Source organism: Electrophorus electricus, chromosome 2, assembly GCF_041902795.1.
Source record: "Electrophorus electricus isolate QZ-2024a chromosome 2, ASM4190279v1, whole genome shotgun sequence".
Taxonomy (NCBI): Eukaryota; Metazoa; Chordata; class Actinopteri; order Gymnotiformes; family Gymnotidae; genus Electrophorus; species Electrophorus electricus.
Genome location: NC_137498.1, coordinates 663,936 through 686,331, shown reverse-complemented (window position 1 = coordinate 686,331; position 22,396 = coordinate 663,936). Strand labels below are relative to the sequence as shown.

Below are 22,396 nucleotides of genomic sequence, written 5' to 3'. Positions count from 1 at the left end.
AATTATACTTTCTCATATATACTGACAATTTGTAGCAAGATTATGAATTTTTCCAGCAGTGAATGAAAACATCCAGTGATTTGCTATGCAAACATCAAAGCTTGCCCATGCTGACAGCCAAGATAGTCTATACTAGCAGCACCCAATCAAGTCCGCATAAACTTCAGCTAAAATAAGCCTCTTCCTTTCCGTGCTTTAAAAAAAGTATTGGTAATCAAATCATTCTTATGGCTGTACGAGATTCGCAAAACAGCATCAAACCCATGCGCTACACTTTATCGGCTAACGACACTGAAGCACTGGGTGATAGTACGCAGACCTTTAAACATTAAAGGTATGACTAAATAAAGCAAGTGTGTGGGGTCTAGGTTTTCGTCTACACGTCCACTATTTGATGAAACAGCTGCCAATCGTGTTACTTGCCCTGGATTCACTTGGGAAGTAAAGGATAGTCACCCCCCCTTCCCACTTCACACATTGTTGAGAATTGCTGTCACTCCAAGACAATGGCGCTGCAATGGCCAATAGAAATCAATAGAAAATACAAAAGGGCGGTCTAATGCTCTATTCATGAACACTTTTAAGTCTGTAACATGCATTTTGAGGTAACTAAAAGGTTTGCATAGTTTGTGTTATCTTGCGAAGGAAATGAACATGTGTTTTTGTGCAAAGACTTGAGCACACAATTAAAGAACTTTACCATCCCTTTGTATACCAATTAAACCTGTCATGCAGTTGCTTTGATGATAATTTCATTTTCTGTGAGGAAATCTGATGTTATCTTATCCTGGAAAAAGCATGTTTTAAAAATGCCATTTAAAAGGCCAGGCACGATTGTTGGAAATTTACCAGAAAAACACCGTGTATTCAGCTTGGGATTTCTAGCGAACGGTTGCATGTAGATGGCTGAAAATCGGTAAGCAGGTACTTGTTTTAGTCCTAAGAAATATTACTTTGATAAATGTACTGTACTTTAAGAATATTTGATGCTATGGAGTGATTTATTTGAGTATGCAAGTTTGGGCCCGCCGGCAGGGCCCGCTACGGGGCCATTTTAAAAGGGCAGCTGCGTAGCTCTTTACCTTGATGCTGGGGGCAAGCTGATCTAGTGCAACATCTTGTGTTATTTGGGCTGTGTACCTAAAACTGGCTGCCGGGTATTTTTTTAAATAGTTCGATTCGTTGCGGACATAGACGACGGAAGACGAGGTGGTCTTAAATTTGCAGCTTTTGATGAATGTCCTTCTTTGTGAGCATTGTGCTTATAATCATTTGTTGAAGAAAAGTGCTGTGATTTGTATTTATACCTTTCTATGTAGCATGTGAGATTTCAGTCAGTGACACCCTCTTTTATCAAGTTCTTTTTGATTTATTACCAAATTCTAAATGTTGTCCCTAAACCTAGCTCAGAGGAAAAAGCCTTAAAGCAACTGTCAATCTGAGAGTGTGAATTGATTCCACAAATAAGGTGCTTGGCTAGTTTTGGATTTCCTTTCATCATGGCTTTGGATCAAGGTTTTAAACGTCAGGTTAGGGTTATTGTTTGATGTAAAAAATTATCAAGTTTTTTTTGGGAGACACGGGGAGGCTGGTTTTGCTCCATGAGTGGGTGGAGTCACCTTCCTGTCCTCTGACGAATCATAACGGTGACCTACGGGCCTCTGAGACCTGCCGTCTTGCAGAGACCTCTTCCCGGCATGGGCGGTTATATGTGTGCCCCGTGGAGCAGTGGTGACGTGCTTGTTACGGCAGCACATATACTAAAATTGGATCGATACAGAGAAGATTAGCATGGCCCCTGCGAAAGGATGACACGCAAATCCGTGAAGCGCTCCGCATTTTTGGCCACCGGAGACGTGGCATGCCAATCCGGCAGGTCCTGCCATCTGTGGACCAAGAATTACGACGCTTCCGCTTCACTTATAAAACTAGCACCTTTTCTACGGCTCAACGTCACGTTTCAGAGACAGTCTAAGTTAGGAGCATAACTTTGAGATTGAGCAAAATACATTAAACTGTAGGGTATGGCTAAAGCACTGCGCACACACTGTGATTTTCAACAACGAACTAATGGAGATGTCACTGACTGACTGGTTTTTAGTTGTTGTTCAAATACAGAAATTGACGAAAAGTCACAGAGACTCTCTCCACACCTAGATATCAGTCCATGAATGAGTGAACGATGCTTGCCGGTGCTGGATAAATTAATATCCAGTGGGTAGAGGGTGCTATACATATGTATTTTTGTCCTTTGCTGGGTTGGAAGTGCAAGATGAGAATTTCCTCCAGCGCCTTCCCTTCCCTTTAATCAAGTCTCCGCCCCTTGCCTTGCAATCTCACCCCCTAACTCCCCCTTCCTGCCTTGTCAGGGTCTGCCCCGCCCCTTGATCTTTACCCTTATCCTGTGTTCTGCAGTGGGGAAAGGGTCCTTCTATATCTGCCTTCCCCAAGCATGCATGTCTGGCTGGGTGGGATGAGGTGCTAATCAGGAATGGGGATAAGGCAAGGCCAGGCCAGGCCAGGCAAGGCAAAGCTATGCTATGCTCAGCTATGGTGCTTGGGCTGTTTTTACCTTTGTAAATTCTTCACATGCAGGAATCTCAACTTTGTGGTTTTCTTGGATGTTTTTTGTTAATGATATGTTGCTCTTGCTGTTTTAAACTCATTTTTAATGCTTTGTACTTGTTTGGATGTTTTGAATGCTTTGTACGCTGTCTGTTTGGAGTTGTGCATGTATTTAAACTGAAGAATTTAAACTGAAGTAGGCAGTTGGGATAAGCAATCCATTTACATCCAGACTTATTTGTCCATCATTATGTTTCCATTTGAGCTCTTCCAATACAGAAACAAATGTTAAAAAAAACAAAGTGACTGATTTTTTTGGGTGTATAATGTGTTCTTTGATTTCATTCATGCTCTACATTTTCTGATTCACCAGGGTCTTGTCTAATAATCTGAACAGTTTTGAGCATATACGTGAAATGACTAAGTAGCTACACATTATTTTCCACCAGATGTCCTAGACGTCTCCAAAGTGTCCAAAAAACCTGTCCAAATGCACACAAAATCTCCATTCACTATACATCAAGTTTGCATGTTTCTTTTTGCTAAAACATCACAGTATGTTACTTTAGTAAGTTCCACAACAATATTAGCTTCATAGCATCATTGTTATTAAGGGAAAAAACTGTAGCTAATACTGTAAATGCTGGGGAAAATGCAGTAAATTCTGTAATACTGCAAAAAAAATTATACTTTCTCATATATACTGACAATTTGTAGCAAGATTATGAATTTTTCCAGCAGTGAATGAAAACATCCAGTGATTTGCTATGCAAACATCAAAGCTTGCCCATGCTGACAGCCAAGATAGTCTATACTAGCAGCACCCAATCAACTCCGCATAAACTTCAGCTAAAATAAGCCTCTTCCTTTCCGTGCTTTAAAAAAAGTATTGGTAATCAAATCATTCTTATGGCTGTACGAGATTCGCAAAACAGCATCAAACCCATGCGCTACACTTTATCGGCTAACGACACTGATGCACTGGGTGATAGTACGCAGACCTTTAAACATTAAAGGTATGACTAAATAAAGCAAGTGTGTGGGGTCTAGGTTTTCGTCTACATGTCCACTATTTGATGAAACAGCTGCCAATCGTGTTACTTGCCCTGGATTCACTTGGGAAGTAAAGGATAGTCACCCCCCCTTCCCACTTCACACATTGTTGAGAATTGCTGTCACTCCAAGACAATGGCGCTGCAATGGCCAATAGAAATCAATAGAAAATACAAAAGGGCGGTCTAATGCTCTATTCAGGAACACTTTTAAGTCTGTAACATGCATTTTGAGGTAACTAAAAGGTTTGCATAGTTTGTGTTATCTTGCGAAGGAAATGAACATGTGTTTTTGTGCAAAGACTTGAGCACGCAATTAAAGAACTTTACCATCCCTTTGTATACCAATTAAACCTGTCATGCAGTTGCTTTGATGATAATTTCATTTTCTGTGAGGAAATCTGATGTTATCTTATCCTGGAAAAAGCATGTTTTAAAAATGCCATTTAAAAGGCCAGGCATGATTGTTGGAAATTTACCAGAAAAACACCGTGTATTCAGCTTGGGATTTCTAGCGAACGGTTGCATGTAGATGGCTGAAAATCGGTAAGCAGGTACTTGTTTTAGTCCTAAGAAATATTACTTTGATAAATGTACTGTACTTTAAGAATATTTGATGCTATGGAGTGATTTATTTGAGTATGCAAGTTTGGGCCCGCCGGCAGGGCCCGCTACGGGGCCATTTTAAAAGGGCAGCTGCGTAGCTCTTTACCTTGATGCTGGGGGCAAGCTGATCTAGTGCAACATCTTGTGTTATTTGGGCTGTGTACCTAAAACTGGGTGCCGGGTATTTTTTTAAATAGTTCGATTCGTTGCGGACATAGACGACGGACGACGAGGTGGTCTTAAATTTGCAGCTTTTGATGAATGTCCTTCTTTGTGAGCATTGTGCTTATAATCATTTGTTGAAGAAAAGTGCTGTGATTTGTATTTATACCTTTCTATGTAGCATGTAAGATTTCAGTCAGTGACACCCTCTTTTAACAAGTTCTTTTTGATTTATTACCAAATTCTAAATGTTGTCCCTAAACCTAGCTAAGATGAAAAACCTTAAAGCAACTGTCAATCTGAGAGTGTGAATTGATTCCACAAATAAGGTGCTTGGCTAGTTTTGGATTTCCTTTCATCATGGCTTTGGATCAAGGTTTCAAACGTCAGGTTAGGGTTATTGTTTGATGTAAAAAATTATCAAGTTTTTTTTGGGAGACACGGGGAGGCTGGTTTTGCTCCATGAGTGGGTGGAGTCACCTTCCTGTCCTCTGACGAATCATAACGGTGACCTACGGGCCTCTGAGACCTGCCGTCTTGCAGAGACCTCTTCCCGGCATGGGCGGTTATATGTGTGCCCCATGCAGCAGTGGTGACGTGCTTGTTACGGCAGCACATATACTAAAATTGGATCGATACAGAGAAGATTAGCATGGCCCCTGCGAAAGGATGACACGCAAATCCGTGAAGCGCTCCACATTTTTGGCCACCGGAGACGTGGCATGCCAATCCGGCAGGTCCTGCCATCTGTGGACCAAGAATTACGACGCTTCCGCTTCACTTATAAAACTAGCACCTTTTCTACGGCTCAACGTCACGTTTCAGAGACAGTCTAAGTTAGGAGCATAACTTTGAGATTGAGCAAAATACATTAAACTGTAGGGTATGGCTAAAGCACTGCGCACACACTGTGATTTTCAACAACGAACTAATGGAGATGTCACTGACTGACTGGTTTTTAGTTGTTGTTCAAATACAGAAATTGACGAAAAGTCACAGAGACTCTCTCCACACCTAGATATCAGTCCATGAATGAGTGAACGATGCTTGCCGGTGCTGGATAAATTAATATCCAGTGGGTAGAGGGTGCTATACATATGTATTTTTGTCCTTTGCTGGGTTGGAAGTGCAAGATGAGAATTTCCTCCAGCGCCTTCCCTTCCCTTTAATCAAGTCTCCGCCCCTTGCCTTGCAATCTCACCCCCTAACTCCCCCTTCCTGCCTTGTCAGGGTCTGCCCCGCCCCTTGATCTTTACCCTTATCCTGTGTTCTGCAGTGGGGAAAGGGTCCTTCTATATCTGCCTTCCCCAAGCATGCATGTCTGGTTGGGTGGGATGAGGTTATAATCAGGAATGGGGATAAGGCAAGGCCAGGCCAGGCCAGGCAAGGCAAAGCTATGCTATGCTCAGCTATGGTGTTTGGGCTGTTTTTACCTTTGTAAATTCTTCACATGCAGGCATCTCAACTTTGTGGTTTTCTTGGATGTTTTTTGTTAATGATATGTTTCTCTTGCTGTTTTAAACTCATTTTTAATGCTTTGTACTTGTTTGGATGTTTTGAATGCTTTGTACGCTGTCTGTTTGGAGTTGTGCATGTATTTAAACTGAAGTAGGCAGTTGGGATAAGCAATCCATTTACATCCAGACTTATTTGTCTATCATTATGTTTCCATTTGAGCTCTTCCAATACAGAAACAAATGTTAAAAAAACAAAGTGACTGATTTTTTTGGGTGTATAATGTGTTCTTTGATTTCATTCATGCTCTACATTTTCTGATTCACCAGGGTCTTGTCTAATAATCTGAACAGTTTTGAGCATATACGTGAAATGACTAAGTAGCTACACATTATTTTCCACCAGATGTCCTAGACGTCTCCAAAGTGTCCAAAAACCTGTCCAAATGCACACAAAGTCTCCATTCACTATACATCAAGTTTGCATGTTTCTTTTTGCTAAAACATCACAGTATGTTACTTTAGTAAGTTCCACAACAATATTAGCTTCATAGCATCATTGTTATTAAGGGAAAAAACTGTAGCTAATACTGTAAATGCTGGGGAAAATGCAGTAAATTCTGTAATACTGCAAAAAAAATTATACTTTCTCATATATACTCATATATATATATTTATCCGGTGCTGGATAAATTAATATCCAGTGGGTAGAGGGTGCTATACATATGTATTTTTGTCCTTTGCTGGGTTGGAAGTGCAAGATGAGAATTTCCTCCAGCGCCTTCCCTTCCCTTTAATCAAGTCTCCGCCCCTTGCCCTGCAATCTCACCCCCTAACTCCCCCTTCCTGCCTTGTCAGGGTCTGCCCCGCCGCTTGATCTTTACCCTTATCCTTTTCCTGTGTTGTGCAGTGGGGAAAGGGTCCTTCTATATCTACCTTCCCCAAGCATGCATACCTGGCTGGGTGGGATGAGGTTATAATCAGAAATGGGGATAAGGCAAGGCAAGGCAAGGCAAGGCAAACCCATGCGCTACACTTTATCGGCTAACGACACTGAAGCACTGGGTGATAGTACGCAGACCTTTAAACATTAAAGGTATGACTAAATAAAGCAAGTGTGTGGGGTCTAGGTTTTCGTCTACACGTCCACTATTTGATGAAACAGCTGCCAATCGTGTTACTTGCCCTGGATTCACTTGGGAAGTAAAGGATAGTCACCCCCCCTTCCCACTTCACACATTGTTGAGAATTGCTGTCACTCCAAGACAATGGCGCTGCAATGGCCAATAGAAATCAATAGAAAATACGAAAGGGCGGTCTAATGCTCTATTCATGAACACTTTTAAGTCTGTAACATGCATTTTGAGGTAACTAAAAGGTTTGCATAGTTTGTGTTATCTTGCGAAGGAAATGAACATGTGTTTTTGTGCAAAGACTTGAGCACGCAATTAAAGAACTTTACCATCCCTTTGTATACCAATTAAACCTGTCATGCAGTTGCTTTGATGATAATTTCATTTTCTGTGAGGAAATCTGATGTTATCTTATCCTGGAAAAAGCATGTTTTAAAAATGCCATTTAAAAGGCCAGGCACGATTGTTGGAAATTTACCAGAAAAACACTGTGTATTCAGCTTGGGATTTCTGGCGAACGGTTGCATGTAGATGGCTGAAAATCGGTAAGCAGGTACTTGTTTTAGTCCTAAGAAATATTACTTTGATAAATGTACTGTACTTTAAGAATATTTGATGCTATGGAGTGATTTATTTGAGTATGCAAGTTTGGGCCCGCCGGCAGGGCCCGCTACGGGGCCATTTTAAAAGGGCAGCTGCGTAGCTCTTTACCTTGATGCTGGGGGCAAGCTGATCTAGTGCAACATCTTGTGTTATTTGGGCTGTGTACCTAAAACTGGCTGCTGGGTATTTTTTTAAATAGTTCGATTCGTTGCGGACATAGACGACGGAAGACGAGGTGGTCTTAAATTTGCAGCTTTTGATGAATGTCCTTCTTTGTGAGCATTGTGCTTATAATCATTTGTTGAAGAAAAGTGCTGTGATTTGTATTTATACCTTTCTATGTAGCATGTGAGATTTCAGTCAGTGACACCCTCTTTTATCAAGTTCTTTTTGATTTATTACCAAATTCTAAATGTTGTCCCTAAACCTAGCTCAGAGGAAAAAGCCTTAAAGCAACTGTCAATCTGAGAGTGTGAATTGATTCCACAAATAAGGTGCTTGGCTAGTTTTGGATTTCCTTTCATCATGGCTTTGGATCAAGGTTTTAAACGTCAGGTTAGGGTTATTGTTTGATGTAAAAAATTATCAAGTTTTTTTTGGGAGACACGGGGAGGCTGGTTTTGCTCCATGAGTGGGTGGAGTCACCTTCCTGTCCTCTGACGAATCATAACGGTGACCTACGGGCCTCTGAGACCTGCCGTCTTGCAGAGACCTCTTCCCGGCATGGGCGGTTATATGTGTGCCCCGTGGAGCAGTGGTGACGTGCTTGTTACGGCAGCACATATACTAAAATTGGATCGATACAGAGAAGATTAGCATGGCCCCTGCGAAAGGATGACACGCAAATCCGTGAAGCGCTCCACATTTTTGGCCACCGGAGACGTGGCATGCCAATCCGGCAGGTCCTGCCATCTGTGGACCAAGAATTACGACGCTTCCGCTTCACTTATAAAACTAGCACCTTTTCTACGGCTCAACGTCACGTTTCAGAGACAGTCTAAGTTAGGAGCATAACTTTGAGATTGAGCAAAATACATTAAACTGTAGGGTATGGCTAAAGCACTGCGCACACACTGTGATTTTCAACAACGAACTAATGGAGATGTCACTGACTGACTGGTTTTTAGTTGTTGTTCAAATACAGAAATTGACGAAAAGTCACAGAGACTCTCTCCACACCTAGATATCAGTCCATGAATGAGTGAACGATGCTTGCCGGTGCTGGATAAATTAATATCCAGTGGGTAGAGGGTGCTATACATATGTATTTTTGTCCTTTGCTGGGTTGGAAGTGCAAGATGAGAATTTCCTCCAGCGCCTTCCCTTCCCTTTAATCAAGTCTCCGCCCCTTGCCTTGCAATCTCACCCCCTAACTCCCCCTTCCTGCCTTGTCAGGGTCTGCCCCGCCCCTTGATCTTTACCCTTATCCTGTGTTCTGCAGTGGGGAAAGGGTCCTTCTATATCTGCCTTCCCCAAGCATGCATGTCTGGCTGGGTGGGATGAGGTGCTAATCAGGAATGGGGATAAGGCAAGGCCAGGCCAGGCAAGGCAAAGCTATGCTATGCTCAGCTATGGTGCTTGGGCTGTTTTTACCTTTGTAAATTCTTCACATGCAGGAATCTCAACTTTGTGGTTTTCTTGGATGTTTTTTGTTAATGATATGTTGCTCTTGCTGTTTTAAACTCATTTTTAATGCTTTGTACTTGTTTGGATGTTTTGAATGCTTTGTACGCTGTCTGTTTGGAGTTGTGCATGTATTTAAACTGAAGAATTTAAACTGAAGTAGGCAGTTGGGATAAGCAATCCATTTACATCCAGACTTATTTGTCCATCATTATGTTTCCATTTGAGCTCTTCCAATACAGAAACAAATGTTAAAAAAAACAAAGTGACTGATTTTTTTGGGTGTATAATGTGTTCTTTGATTTCATTCATGCTCTACATTTTCTGATTCACCAGGGTCTTGTCTAATAATCTGAACAGTTTTGAGCATATACGTGAAATGACTAAGTAGCTACACATTATTTTCCACCAGATGTCCTAGACGTCTCCAAAGTGTCCAAAAAACCTGTCCAAATGCACACAAAATCTCCATTCACTATACATCAAGTTTGCATGTTTCTTTTTGCTAAAACATCACAGTATGTTACTTTAGTAAGTTCCACAACAATATTAGCTTCATAGCATCATTGTTATTAAGGGAAAAAACTGTAGCTAATACTGTAAATGCTGGGGAAAATGCAGTAAATTCTGTAATACTGCAAAAAAAATTATACTTTCTCATATATACTGACAATTTGTAGCAAGATTATGAATTTTTCCAGCAGTGAATGAAAACATCCAGTGATTTGCTATGCAAACATCAAAGCTTGCCCATGCTGACAGCCAAGATAGTCTATACTAGCAGCACCCAATCAACTCCGCATAAACTTCAGCTAAAATAAGCCTCTTCCTTTCCGTGCTTTAAAAAAAGTATTGGTAATCAAATCATTCTTATGGCTGTACGAGATTCGCAAAACAGCATCAAACCCATGCGCTACACTCTATCGGCTAACGACACTGATGCACTGGGTGATAGTACGCAGACCTTTAAACATTAAAGGTATGACTAAATAAAGCAAGTGTGTGGGGTCTAGGTTTTCGTCTACATGTCCACTATTTGATGAAACAGCTGCCAATCGTGTTACTTGCCCTGGATTCACTTGGGAAGTAAAGGATAGTCACCCCCCCTTCCCACTTCACACATTGTTGAGAATTGCTGTCACTCCAAGACAATGGCGCTGCAATGGCCAATAGAAATCAATAGAAAATACAAAAGGGCGGTCTAATGCTCTATTCAGGAACACTTTTAAGTCTGTAACATGCATTTTGAGGTAACTAAAAGGTTTGCATAGTTTGTGTTATCTTGCGAAGGAAATGAACATGTGTTTTTGTGCAAAGACTTGAGCACGCAATTAAAGAACTTTACCATCCCTTTGTATACCAATTAAACCTGTCATGCAGTTGCTTTGATGATAATTTCATTTTCTGTGAGGAAATCTGATGTTATCTTATCCTGGAAAAAGCATGTTTTAAAAATGCCATTTAAAAGGCCAGGCATGATTGTTGGAAATTTACCAGAAAAACACCGTGTATTCAGCTTGGGATTTCTAGCGAACGGTTGCATGTAGATGGCTGAAAATCGGTAAGCAGGTACTTGTTTTAGTCCTAAGAAATATTACTTTGATAAATGTACTGTACTTTAAGAATATTTGATGCTATGGAGTGATTTATTTGAGTATGCAAGTTTGGGCCCGCCGGCAGGGCCCGCTACGGGGCCATTTTAAAAGGGCAGCTGCGTAGCTCTTTACCTTGATGCTGGGGGCAAGCTGATCTAGTGCAACATCTTGTGTTATTTGGGCTGTGTACCTAAAACTGGGTGCCGGGTATTTTTTTAAATAGTTCGATTCGTTGCGGACATAGACGACGGACGACGAGGTGGTCTTAAATTTGCAGCTTTTGATGAATGTCCTTCTTTGTGAGCATTGTGCTTATAATCATTTGTTGAAGAACAGTGCTGTGATTTGTATTTATACCTTTCTATGTAGCATGTAAGATTTCAGTCAGTGACACCCTCTTTTAACAAGTTCTTTTTGATTTATTACCAAATTCTAAATGTTGTCCCTAAACCTAGCTAAGATGAAAAACCTTAAAGCAACTGTCAATCTGAGAGTGTGAATTGATTCCACAAATAAGGTGCTTGGCTAGTTTTGGATTTCCTTTCATCATGGCTTTGGATCAAGGTTTCAAACGTCAGGTTAGGGTTATTGTTTGATGTAAAAAATTATCAAGTTTTTTTTGGGAGACACGGGGAGGCTGGTTTTGCTCCATGAGTGGGTGGAGTCACCTTCCTGTCCTCTGACGAATCATAACGGTGACCTACAGGCCTCTGAGACCTGCCGTCTTGCAGAGACCTCTTCCCGGCATGGGCGGTTATATGTGTGCCCCGTGCAGCAGTGGTGACGTGCTTGTTACGGCAGCACATATACTAAAATTGGATCGATACAGAGAAGATTAGCATGGCCCCTGCGAAAGGATGACACGCAAATCCGTGAAGCGCTCCACATTTTTGGCCACCGGAGACGTGGCATGCCAATCCGGCAGGTCCTGCCATCTGTGGACCAAGAATTACGACGCTTCCGCTTCACTTATAAAACTAGCACCTTTTCTACGGCTCAACGTCACGTTTCAGAGACAGTCTAAGTTAGGAGCATAACTTTGAGATTGAGCAAAATACATTAAACTGTAGGGTATGGCTAAAGCACTGCGCACACACTGTGATTTTCAACAACGAACTAATGGAGATGTCACTGACTGACTGGTTTTTAGTTGTTGTTCAAATACAGAAATTGACGAAAAGTCACAGAGACTCTCTCCACACCTAGATATCAGTCCATGAATGAGTGAACGATGCTTGCCGGTGCTGGATAAATTAATATCCAGTGGGTAGAGGGTGCTATACATATGTATTTTTGTCCTTTGCTGGGTTGGAAGTGCAAGATGAGAATTTCCTCCAGCGCCTTCCCTTCCCTTTAATCAAGTCTCCGCCCCTTGCCTTGCAATCTCACCCCCTAACTCCCCCTTCCTGCCTTGTCAGGGTCTGCCCCGCCCCTTGATCTTTACCCTTATCCTGTGTTCTGCAGTGGGGAAAGGGTCCTTCTATATCTGCCTTCCCCAAGCATGCATGTCTGGTTGGGTGGGATGAGGTTATAATCAGGAATGGGGATAAGGCAAGGCCAGGCCAGGCCAGGCAAGGCAAAGCTATGCTATGCTCAGCTATGGTGTTTGGGCTGTTTTTACCTTTGTAAATTCTTCACATGCAGGAATCTCAACTTTGTGGTTTTCTTGGATGTTTTTTGTTAATGATATGTTTCTCTTGCTGTTTTAAACTCATTTTTAATGCTTTGTACTTGTTTGGATGTTTTGAATGCTTTGTACGCTGTCTGTTTGGAGTTGTGCATGTATTTAAACTGAAGTAGGCAGTTGGGATAAGCAATCCATTTACATCCAGACTTATTTGTCTATCATTATGTTTCCATTTGAGCTCTTCCAATACAGAAACAAATGTTAAAAAAACAAAGTGACTGATTTTTTTGGGTGTATAATGTGTTCTTTGATTTCATTCATGCTCTACATTTTCTGATTCACCAGGGTCTTGTCTAATAATCTGAACAGTTTTGAGCATATACGTGAAATGACTAAGTAGCTACACATTATTTTCCACCAGATGTCCTAGACGTCTCCAAAGTGTCCAAAAACCTGTCCAAATGCACACAAAGTCTCCATTCACTATACATCAAGTTTGCATGTTTCTTTTTGCTAAAACATCACAGTATGTTACTTTAGTAAGTTCCACAACAATATTAGCTTCATAGCATCATTGTTATTAAGGGAAAAAACTGTAGCTAATACTGTAAATGCTGGGGAAAATGCAGTAAATTCTGTAATACTGCAAAAAAAATTATACTTTCTCATATATACTCATATATATATATTTATCCGGTGCTGGATAAATTAATATCCAGTGGGTAGAGGGTGCTATACATATGTATTTTTGTCCTTTGCTGGGTTGGAAGTGCAAGATGAGAATTTCCTCCAGCGCCTTCCCTTCCCTTTAATCAAGTCTCCGCCCCTTGCCCTGCAATCTCACCCCCTAACTCCCCCTTCCTGCCTTGTCAGGGTCTGCCCCGCCGCTTGATCTTTACCCTTATCCTTTTCCTGTGTTGTGCAGTGGGGAAAGGGTCCTTCTATATCTACCTTCCCCAAGCATGCATACCTGGCTGGGTGGGATGAGGTTATAATCAGAAATGGGGATAAGGCAAGGCAAGGCAAGGCAAGGCAAACCCATGCGCTACACTTTATCGGCTAACGACACTGAAGCACTGGGTGATAGTACGCAGACCTTTAAACATTAAAGGTATGACTAAATAAAGCAAGTGTGTGGGGTCTAGGTTTTCGTCTACACGTCCACTATTTGATGAAACAGCTGCCAATCGTGTTACTTGCCCTGGATTCACTTGGGAAGTAAAGGATAGTCACCCCCCCTTCCCACTTCACACATTGTTGAGAATTGCTGTCACTCCAAGACAATGGCGCTGCAATGGCCAATAGAAATCAATAGAAAATACAAAAGGGCGGTCTAATGCTCTATTCATGAACACTTTTAAGTCTGTAACATGCATTTTGAGGTAACTAAAAGGTTTGCATAGTTTGTGTTATCTTGCGAAGGAAATGAACATGTGTTTTTGTGCAAAGACTTGAGCACGCAATTAAAGAACTTTACCATCCCTTTGTATACCAATTAAACCTGTCATGCAGTTGCTTTGATGATAATTTCATTTTCTGTGAGGAAATCTGATGTTATCTTATCCTGGAAAAAGCATGTTTTAAAAATGCCATTTAAAAGGCCAGGCACGATTGTTGGAAATTTACCAGAAAAACACTGTGTATTCAGCTTGGGATTTCTGGCGAACGGTTGCATGTAGATGGCTGAAAATCGGTAAGCAGGTACTTGTTTTAGTCCTAAGAAATATTACTTTGATAAATGTACTGTACTTTAAGAATATTTGATGCTATGGAGTGATTTATTTGAGTATGCAAGTTTGGGCCCGCCGGCAGGGCCCGCTACGGGGCCATTTTAAAAGGGCAGCTGCGTAGCTCTTTACCTTGATGCTGGGGGCAAGCTGATCTAGTGCAACATCTTGTGTTATTTGGGCTGTGTACCTAAAACTGGCTGCTGGGTATTTTTTTAAATAGTTCGATTCGTTGCGGACATAGACGACGGAAGACGAGGTGGTCTTAAATTTGCAGCTTTTGATGAATGTCCTTCTTTGTGAGCATTGTGCTTATAATCATTTGTTGAAGAAAAGTGCTGTGATTTGTATTTATACCTTTCTATGTAGCATGTGAGATTTCAGTCAGTGACACCCTCTTTTATCAAGTTCTTTTTGATTTATTACCAAATTCTAAATGTTGTCCCTAAACCTAGCTCAGAGGAAAAAGCCTTAAAGCAACTGTCAATCTGAGAGTGTGAATTGATTCCACAAATAAGGTGCTTGGCTAGTTTTGGATTTCCTTTCATCATGGCTTTGGATCAAGGTTTTAAACGTCAGGTTAGGGTTATTGTTTGATGTAAAAAATTATCAAGTTTTTTTTGGGAGACACGGGGAGGCTGGTTTTGCTCCATGAGTGGGTGGAGTCACCTTCCTGTCCTCTGACGAATCATAACGGTGACCTACGGGCCTCTGAGACCTGCCGTCTTGCAGAGACCTCTTCCCGGCATGGGCGGTTATATGTGTGCCCCGTGGAGCAGTGGTGACGTGCTTGTTACGGCAGCACATATACTAAAATTGGATCGATACAGAGAAGATTAGCATGGCCCCTGCGAAAGGATGACACGCAAATCCGTGAAGCGCTCCACATTTTTGGCCACCGGAGACGTGGCATGCCAATCCGGCAGGTCCTGCCATCTGTGGACCAAGAATTACGACGCTTCCGCTTCACTTATAAAACTAGCACCTTTTCTACGGCTCAACGTCACGTTTCAGAGACAGTCTAAGTTAGGAGCATAACTTTGAGATTGAGCAAAATACATTAAACTGTAGGGTATGGCTAAAGCACTGCGCACACACTGTGATTTTCAACAACGAACTAATGGAGATGTCACTGACTGACTGGTTTTTAGTTGTTGTTCAAATACAGAAATTGACGAAAAGTCACAGAGACTCTCTCCACACCTAGATATCAGTCCATGAATGAGTGAACGATGCTTGCCGGTGCTGGATAAATTAATATCCAGTGGGTAGAGGGTGCTATACATATGTATTTTTGTCCTTTGCTGGGTTGGAAGTGCAAGATGAGAATTTCCTCCAGCGCCTTCCCTTCCCTTTAATCAAGTCTCCGCCCCTTGCCTTGCAATCTCACCCCCTAACTCCCCCTTCCTGCCTTGTCAGGGTCTGCCCCGCCCCTTGATCTTTACCCTTATCCTGTGTTCTGCAGTGGGGAAAGGGTCCTTCTATATCTGCCTTCCCCAAGCATGCATGTCTGGCTGGGTGGGATGAGGTGCTAATCAGGAATGGGGATAAGGCAAGGCCAGGCCAGGCCAGGCAAGGCAAAGCTATGCTATGCTCAGCTATGGTGCTTGGGCTGTTTTTACCTTTGTAAATTCTTCACATGCAGGAATCTCAACTTTGTGGTTTTCTTGGATGTTTTTTGTTAATGATATGTTGCTCTTGCTGTTTTAAACTCATTTTTAATGCTTTGTACTTGTTTGGATGTTTTGAATGCTTTGTACGCTGTCTGTTTGGAGTTGTGCATGTATTTAAACTGAAGAATTTAAACTGAAGTAGGCAGTTGGGATAAGCAATCCATTTACATCCAGACTTATTTGTCCATCATTATGTTTCCATTTGAGCTCTTCCAATACAGAAACAAATGTTAAAAAAAACAAAGTGACTGATTTTTTTGGGTGTATAATGTGTTCTTTGATTTCATTCATGCTCTACATTTTCTGATTCACCAGGGTCTTGTCTAATAATCTGAACAGTTTTGAGCATATACGTGAAATGACTAAGTAGCTACACATTATTTTCCACCAGATGTCCTAGACGTCTCCAAAGTGTCCAAAAAACCTGTCCAAATGCACACAAAATCTCCATTCACTATACATCAAGTTTGCATGTTTCTTTTTGCTAAAACATCACAGTATGTTACTTTAGTAAGTTCCACAACAATATTAGCTTCATAGCATCATTGTTATTAAGGGAAAAAACTGTAGCTAATACTGTAAATGCTGGGGAAAATGCAGTAAATTCTGTAATACTGCAAAAAAAATTATACTTTCTCATATATACTGACAATTTGTAGCAAGATTATGAATTTTTCCAGCAGTGAATGAAAACATCCAGTGATTTGCTATGCAAACATCAAAGCTTGCCCATGCTGACAGCCAAGATAGTCTATACTAGCAGCACCCAATCAACTCCGCATAAACTTCAGCTAAAATAAGCCTCTTCCTTTCCGTGCTTTAAAAAAAGTATTGGTAATCAAATCATTCTTATGGCTGTACGAGATTCGCAAAACAGCATCAAACCCATGCGCTACACTTTATCGGCTAACGACACTGATGCACTGGGTGATAGTACGCAGACCTTTAAACATTAAAGGTATGACTAAATAAAGCAAGTGTGTGGGGTCTAGGTTTTCGTCTACATGTCCACTATTTGATGAAACAGCTGCCAATCGTGTTACTTGCCCTGGATTCACTTGGGAAGTAAAGGATAGTCACCCCCCCTTCCCACTTCACACATTGTTGAGAATTGCTGTCACTCCAAGACAATGGCGCTGCAATGGCCAATAGAAATCAATAGAAAATACAAAAGGGCGGTCTAATGCTCTATTCAGGAACACTTTTAAGTCTGTAACATGCATTTTGAGGTAACTAAAAGGTTTGCATAGTTTGTGTTATCTTGCGAAGGAAATGAACATGTGTTTTTGTGCAAAGACTTGAGCACGCAATTAAAGAACTTTACCATCCCTTTGTATACCAATTAAACCTGTCATGCAGTTGCTTTGATGATAATTTCATTTTCTGTGAGGAAATCTGATGTTATCTTATCCTGGAAAAAGCATGTTTTAAAAATGCCATTTAAAAGGCCAGGCACGATTGTTGGAAATTTACCAGAAAAACACCGTGTATTCAGCTTGGGATTTCTAGCCAACGGTTGCATGTAGATGGCTGAAAATCGGTAAGCAGGTACTTGTTTTAGTCCTAAGAAATATTACTTTGATAAATGTACTGTACTTTAAGAATATTTGATGCTATGGAGTGATTTATTTGAGTATGCAAGTTTGGGCCCGCCGGCAGGGCCCGCTACGGGGCCATTTTAAAAGGGCAGCTGCGTAGCTCTTTACCTTGATGCTGGGGGCAAGCTGATCTAGTGCAACATCTTGTGTTATTTGGGCTGTGTACCTAAAACTGGGTGCCGGGTATTTTTTTAAATAGTTCGATTCGTTGCGGACATAGACGACGGACGACGAGGTGGTCTTAAATTTGCAGCTTTTGATGAATGTCCTTCTTTGTGAGCATTGTGCTTATAATCATTTGTTGAAGAACAGTGCTGTGATTTGTATTTATACCTTTCTATGTAGCATGTAAGATTTCAGTCAGTGACACCCTCTTTTAACAAGTTCTTTTTGATTTATTACCAAATTCTAAATGTTGTCCCTAAACCTAGCTAAGATGAAAAACCTTAAAGCAACTGTCAATCTGAGAGTGTGAATTGATTCCACAAATAAGGTGCTTGGCTAGTTTTGGATTTCCTTTCATCATGGCTTTGGATCAAGGTTTCAAACGTCAGGTTAGGGTTATTGTTTGATGTAAAAAATTATCAAGTTTTTTTTGGGAGACACGGGGAGGCTGGTTTTGCTCCATGAGTGGGTGGAGTCACCTTCCTGTCCTCTGATGAATCATAACGGTGACCTACGGGCCTCTGAGACCTGCCGTCTTGCAGAGACCTCTTCCCGGCATGGGCAGTTATATGTGTGCCCCGTGCAGCAGTGGTGACGTGCTTGTTACGGCAGCACATATACTAAAATTGGATCGATACAGAGAAGATTAGCATGGCCCCTGCGAAAGGATGACACGCAAATCCGTGAAGCGCTCCACATTTTTGGCCACCGGAGACGTGGCATGCCAATCCGGCAGGTCCTGCCATCTGTGGACCAAGAATTACGACGCTTCCGCTTCACTTATAAAACTAGCACCTTTTCTACGGCTCAACGTCACGTTTCAGAGACAGTCTAAGTTAGGAGCATAACTTTGAGATTGAGCAAAATACATTAAACTGTAGGGTATGGCTAAAGCACTGCGCACACACTGTGATTTTCAACAACGAACTAATGGAGATGTCACTGACTGACTGGTTTTTAGTTGTTGTTCAAATACAGAAATTGACGAAAAGTCACAGAGACTCTCTCCACACCTAGATATCAGTCCATGAATGAGTGAACGATGCTTGCCGGTGCTGGATAAATTAATATCCAGTGGGTAGAGGGTGCTATACATATGTATTTTTGTCCTTTGCTGGGTTGGAAGTGCAAGATGAGAATTTCCTCCAGCGCCTTCCCTTCCCTTTAATCAAGTCTCCGCCCCTTGCCTTGCAATCTCACCCCCTAACTCCCCCTTCCTGCCTTGTCAGGGTCTGCCCCGCCCCTTGATCTTTACCCTTATCCTGTGTTCTGCAGTGGGGAAAGGGTCCTTCTATATCTGCCTTCCCCAAGCATGCATGTCTGGTTGGGTGGGATGAGGTTATAATCAGGAATGGGGATAAGGTAAGGCCAGGCCAGGCAAGGCAAAGCTATGCTATGCTCAGCTATGGTGTTTGGGCTGTTTTTACCTTTGTAAATTCTTCACATGCAGGCATCTCAACTTTGTGGTTTTCTTGGATGTTTTTTGTTAATGATATGTTTCTCTTGCTGTTTTAAACTCATTTTTAATGCTTTGTACTTGTTTGGATGTTTTGAATGCTTTGTACGCTGTCTGTTTGGAGTTGTGCATGTATTTAAACTGAAGTAGGCAGTTGGGATAAGCAATCCATTTACATCCAGACTTATTTGTCTATCATTATGTTTCCATTTGAGCTCTTCCAATACAGAAACAAATGTTAAAAAAACAAAGTGACTGATTTTTTTGGGTGTATAATGTGTTCTTTGATTTCATTCATGCTCTACATTTTCTGATTCACCAGGGTCTTGTCTAATAATCTGAACAGTTTTGAGCATATACGTGAAATGACTAAGTAGCTACACATTATTTTCCACCAGATGTCCTAGACGTCTCCAAAGTGTCCAAAAACCTGTCCAAATGCACACAAAGTCTCCATTCACTATACATCAAGTTTGCATGTTTCTTTTTGCTAAAACATCACAGTATGTTACTTTAGTAAGTTCCACAACAATATTAGCTTCATAGCATCATTGTTATTAAGGGAAAAAACTGTAGCTAATACTGTAAATGCTGGGGAAAATGCAGTAAATTCTGTAATACTGCAAAAAAAATTATACTTTCTCATATATACTCATATATATATATTTATCCGGTGCTGGATAAATTAATATCCAGTGGGTAGAGGGTGCTATACATATGTATTTTTGTCCTTTGCTGGGTTGGAAGTGCAAGATGAGAATTTCCTCCAGCGCCTTCCCTTCCCTTTAATCAAGTCTCCGCCCCTTGCCCTGCAATCTCACCCCCTAACTCCCCCTTCCTGCCTTGTCAGGGTCTGCCCCGCCGCTTGATCTTTACCCTTATCCTTTTCCTGTGTTGTGCAGTGGGGAAAGGGTCCTTCTATATCTACCTTCCCCAAGCATGCATACCTGGCTGGGTGGGATGAGGTTATAATCAGAAATGGGGATAAGGCAAGGCAAGGCAAGGCAAGGCAAACCCATGCGCTACACTTTATCGGCTAACGACACTGAAGCACTGGGTGATAGTACGCAGACCTTTAAACATTAAAGGTATGACTAAATAAAGCAAGTGTGTGGGGTCTAGGTTTTCGTCTACACGTCCACTATTTGATGAAACAGCTGCCAATCGTGTTACTTGCCCTGGATTCACTTGGGAAGTAAAGGATAGTCACCCCCCCTTCCCACTTCACACATTGTTGAGAATTGCTGTCACTCCAAGACAATGGCGCTGCAATGGCCAATAGAAATCAATAGAAAATACAAAAGGGCGGTCTAATGCTCTATTCATGAACACTTTTAAGTCTGTAACATGCATTTTGAGGTAACTAAAAGGTTTGCATAGTTTGTGTTATCTTGCGAAGGAAATGAACATGTGTTTTTGTGCAAAGACTTGAGCACGCAATTAAAGAACTTTACCATCCCTTTGTATACCAATTAAACCTGTCATGCAGTTGCTTTGATGATAATTTCATTTTCTGTGAGGAAATCTGATGTTATCTTATCCTGGAAAAAGCATGTTTTAAAAATGCCATTTAAAAGGCCAGGCACGATTGTTGGAAATTTACCAGAAAAACACTGTGTATTCAGCTTGGGATTTCTGGCGAACGGTTGCATGTAGATGGCTGAAAATCGGTAAGCAGGTACTTGTTTTAGTCCTAAGAAATATTACTTTGATAAATGTACTGTACTTTAAGAATATTTGATGCTATGGAGTGATTTATTTGAGTATGCAAGTTTGGGCCCGCCGGCAGGGCCCGCTACGGGGCCATTTTAAAAGGGCAGCTGCGTAGCTCTTTACCTTGATGCTGGGGGCAAGCTGATCTAGTGCAACATCTTGTGTTATTTGGGCTGTGTACCTAAAACTGGCTGCTGGGTATTTTTTTAAATAGTTCGATTCGTTGCGGACATAGACGACGGAAGACGAGGTGGTCTTAAATTTGCAGCTTTTGATGAATGTCCTTCTTTGTGAGCATTGTGCTTATAATCATTTGTTGAAGAAAAGTGCTGTGATTTGTATTTATACCTTTCTATGTAGCATGTGAGATTTCAGTCAGTGACACCCTCTTTTATCAAGTTCTTTTTGATTTATTACCAAATTCTAAATGTTGTCCCTAAACCTAGCTCAGAGGAAAAAGCCTTAAAGCAACTGTCAATCTGAGAGTGTGAATTGATTCCACAAATAAGGTGCTTGGCTAGTTTTGGATTTCCTTTCATCATGGCTTTGGATCAAGGTTTTAAACGTCAGGTTAGGGTTATTGTTTGATGTAAAAAATTATCAAGTTTTTTTTGGGAGACACGGGGAGGCTGGTTTTGCTCCATGAGTGGGTGGAGTCACCTTCCTGTCCTCTGACGAATCATAACGGTGACCTACGGGCCTCTGAGACCTGCCGTCTTGCAGAGACCTCTTCCCGGCATGGGCGGTTATATGTGTGCCCCGTGGAGCAGTGGTGACGTGCTTGTTACGGCAGCACATATACTAAAATTGGATCGATACAGAGAAGATTAGCATGGCCCCTGCGAAAGGATGACACGCAAATCCGTGAAGCGCTCCACATTTTTGGCCACCGGAGACGTGGCATGCCAATCCGGCAGGTCCTGCCATCTGTGGACCAAGAATTACGACGCTTCCGCTTCACTTATAAAACTAGCACCTTTTCTACGGCTCAACGTCACGTTTCAGAGACAGTCTAAGTTAGGAGCATAACTTTGAGATTGAGCAAAATACATTAAACTGTAGGGTATGGCTAAAGCACTGCGCACACACTGTGATTTTCAACAACGAACTAATGGAGATGTCACTGACTGACTGGTTTTTAGTTGTTGTTCAAATACAGAAATTGACGAAAAGTCACAGAGACTCTCTCCACACCTAGATATCAGTCCATGAATGAGTGAACGATGCTTGCCGGTGCTGGATAAATTAATATCCAGTGGGTAGAGGGTGCTATACATATGTATTTTTGTCCTTTGCTGGGTTGGAAGTGCAAGATGAGAATTTCCTCCAGCGCCTTCCCTTCCCTTTAATCAAGTCTCCGCCCCTTGCCTTGCAATCTCACCCCCTAACTCCCCCTTCCTGCCTTGTCAGGGTCTGCCCCGCCCCTTGATCTTTACCCTTATCCTGTGTTCTGCAGTGGGGAAAGGGTCCTTCTATATCTGCCTTCCCCAAGCATGCATGTCTGGCTGGGTGGGATGAGGTGCTAATCAGGAATGGGGATAAGGCAAGGCCAGGCCAGGCAAGGCAAAGCTATGCTATGCTCAGCTATGGTGCTTGGGCTGTTTTTACCTTTGTAAATTCTTCACATGCAGGAATCTCAACTTT

The 22,396-nt window shown here is 41.7% G+C and overlaps 7 non-coding genes across 7 annotated transcripts; all 7 read left to right on the top strand.

Moving 5' to 3' along the window:
• Positions 1-1,736: 1,736 nt before the first annotated feature.
• On the top strand, positions 1,737-1,843 carry LOC118241935 (U6 spliceosomal RNA). The gene has a single exon (XR_004776428.2). It is a non-coding gene; the product is annotated as a U6 spliceosomal RNA (small nuclear RNA).
• A 3,139-nt stretch (positions 1,844-4,982) lies between these two features.
• Positions 4,983-5,089, top strand: LOC118241952 (U6 spliceosomal RNA). Its single transcript, XR_004776445.1, has one exon. It is a non-coding gene; the product is annotated as a U6 spliceosomal RNA (small nuclear RNA).
• Positions 5,090-8,337: 3,248 nt separating this feature from the next.
• Positions 8,338-8,444, top strand: LOC118241953 (U6 spliceosomal RNA). The gene has a single exon (XR_004776446.1). It is a non-coding gene; the product is annotated as a U6 spliceosomal RNA (small nuclear RNA).
• Positions 8,445-11,578: 3,134 nt separating this feature from the next.
• Positions 11,579-11,685, top strand: LOC118241954 (U6 spliceosomal RNA). Its single transcript, XR_004776447.1, has one exon. It is a non-coding gene; the product is annotated as a U6 spliceosomal RNA (small nuclear RNA).
• A 3,248-nt stretch (positions 11,686-14,933) lies between these two features.
• On the top strand, positions 14,934-15,040 carry LOC118241956 (U6 spliceosomal RNA). Its single transcript, XR_004776449.1, has one exon. It is a non-coding gene; the product is annotated as a U6 spliceosomal RNA (small nuclear RNA).
• Positions 15,041-18,179: 3,139 nt separating this feature from the next.
• Positions 18,180-18,286, top strand: LOC113568386 (U6 spliceosomal RNA). The gene has a single exon (XR_003409585.2). It is a non-coding gene; the product is annotated as a U6 spliceosomal RNA (small nuclear RNA).
• A 3,243-nt stretch (positions 18,287-21,529) lies between these two features.
• LOC118241958 (U6 spliceosomal RNA) lies at positions 21,530-21,636 on the top strand. The gene has a single exon (XR_004776451.2). It is a non-coding gene; the product is annotated as a U6 spliceosomal RNA (small nuclear RNA).
• Positions 21,637-22,396: the final 760 nt, after the last annotated feature.